Here is a 2,619-nt window from a genome sequence, read left to right on the forward strand (position 1 = left end):
GCTATCCCGCCCGTGTCGCCGCCTGGCGCCTCCGTCTGTCCCGCCCGCCGCTCCTCCGAGCTCTCTCCGCCGGCCACCAACTTTGCTCTCGCTGCCTCCCGCCTGCCCCCCCCTTTCCGGGGGGGAACCCCCGGGATTGTCTTCGACACCCCGCTCTTCTCGCTGCCTCCCTCCTTCGCCCCCTTTCCCAGAGAACCCCAAGGGCGCCGAGGTTACGGGAAGTTCGGAGACTGGCCGGGGAAGGGGGCGGGGTGTCCGCGGCAGGGGGCTGGGGGCGCATCCTCGCTGGTTTTTATGGTGGGCCCCGGGCAGAGGGCGCTTTCAAAGCGCGGTGCGATTTGCGTTTTATAGCCTTGGCCATAAAGTGGCCCTTTAGCTTGTAAACCTGCCCGCATCGTCCCGAGGCTGGGAGTCACCAGGCCTGCGCTCGCGGCTCCGGCTCCGGGGAGGGGCTTCCTTTGAAATTTCAAAGAGAAGAGCGGAGGGCCGGGGGGAGGGGCTCTGGGAATCCGGATTTTAGGGCCGCCCAAGCGAGGTCTCCGCAAAGGAGGCGGGGAGGGGGAGGGGCGGGACGCCTCCTGGGACTCTGACGTCCCCCCTGCATCCCTGGGAAGTGGGGGTCCCGCACGTAGAATAATGAACCCCGCCCCCAACATAGCCGCGGAGCTGAGGGGCGTCGCGCCAGGCAGGGCTGGTGATTCCTTCTAGGCGGCTGGGTTTATTTATTATAGGAAGTCATTCGCTCGTCGAGTATTTATATTATTTGGCGAGTGATTTGCCCGGCCTGCGCCCTCCTTTGGCTATAGACCCATAAGGTAATGCGGATCGGGGTGGGGGCGGGAGGAGGGAGAACGCTGCTCCAGCTCGATCCCGGGATCCTCAACTTCCAGTTGTGGGGTGGGGAGCGGGGCGTGGAGGCGCGCACGCCACTCAGTTTTCATTGAAGGTGGAGACGGAGCGTCCCGGCCTAATACCCTCGGATTGGGGCCAGTTTGTGACAGAGTCACTTAGGACACCACGCCCCTTGCCCCTTCTCCGGCACGGGGCATGCGCGATGGGCGCGCACACCCACCCACCCACGCCTTGGCGGCCAAGAATGTTCTCAGAGCTTCACCTTGCATCGCGTATTAACCCTTAAATAAACAGCACCCCTGGGCGGCGGCCGCGTCTCTCTCCTCTTAGACGCCCTCCAGGTCTGGATCTTTTTAAAGTTCTGTCGAAACTCCCAGGGTGTCGTCTAGAGGGGCAGCTGGAGGGCTTTCCCGGGCGGAGGCGAGGTGGGAGCAGCGAGCCCGGTGCACACGGGCCTTCTTTTCCCTGCCCGCGTTTTCAGGTTGACACGGGAGCGGTGGCAGGGTGTGCAGACATCCCTGGGAGTGCGTGCTGGGCCTGGTGGTAGGAGCCGCGGGTTGCCAGCCGTCTGTAGGAGGCGCTGTTGCGAGACTCTGCTCTTCCCCGGAAGCGGTGGCTGAAGTGGGACATTTACTCTGAGAAGGCTTCTTAGAATACTGGCCTTTACTTCAAAGAAGTTGTAGATTTTTCTGTAAGGAATTGAGACACCTCACATATCCACTCATCTCCCCATCACCCTCCCATCCACCTACCTATCTACCCACCCATCCTCCCATCCACTCATCCATCCATCCATCCATCTATCATCCATCCATCTGTCCATCTATCCATCCATCCATCATCCGTCCATCTATCCATCCATCCATCCATCTATCCATCATCCATCCATCCGTCCGTCCATCTATCCATCCATCATCCATCCTTCCATCCATCCATCCACCACCCATCCATCCTCTATCCATCCAGGAAACACCCAGAAGACTGAGGCTGGGACTTGCCCAAGGTCCCAGAACTAATAAGTAGGTTGGCGCTCAGGCCCTGTATTATTGTCTGGATGTCCGTGTGATGTGTTGGAGAAAGTTGGAATGAGGAGAAAGTAGAAAAGACCAGTTCAGTCAGAACAACCACTTTCAACTGTGTTATTTCTTGAGTAAAAAAAATCCCATGTTTTTTCAAAGGCTGCCATTTTTCTTACTATGTTTTTTTTTTTTCGGTTTTGTTTGTTTTCTTTTCTTTTTGTCTGTTTGTTTGTTTTAGTCTAGTGAGTTATTTTCAAAACCTTAAGTTAAAAAAGACTCAGTGGACATCGCTTGGCTTTTCTGGAATTTTCCTTGCAAAGGTCCTTCATTGGGCACCATTTTTTTTTTTCCTTTGCCTTTTTGTTTCTCTCCCTCAGAAACTATTGGGGACATAAATGTGGGGGGAGGGAGGACGCCAGCCACCAGGAGCAGGGTGTGGGCTGCTTGAGAAAATGCCTCCTAATTGATCTTTTATGTGTGATTTTAATTCAGCCATGTTCAGACCCATTATTTTAGCTATCGCCACTTCAGATTGCTTTCTTCTCTCATTTTTATAAAAATGTCTGCAGAAGTGCTGCGCTCTGCCCAGCTGAGATGGAAACCAACAAATAGACGTTATTATAGAAAAATGAGGGCTTTGAGAAATCAGCCACTGCAAGATAACTCTGTAACTAATAAATGAAAAGGGCCTTTTGATGGCTCCAGCTGAAAAGATATTTTATTTTATTTTTTCTCCTGTGTGTGGGAT

The sequence above is a fragment of the Pteropus alecto genome, unplaced genomic scaffold (genome assembly GCF_000325575.1).
Source record: "Pteropus alecto unplaced genomic scaffold, ASM32557v1 scaffold213, whole genome shotgun sequence".
In the NCBI taxonomy this organism is placed as follows: domain Eukaryota; kingdom Metazoa; phylum Chordata; class Mammalia; order Chiroptera; family Pteropodidae; genus Pteropus; species Pteropus alecto.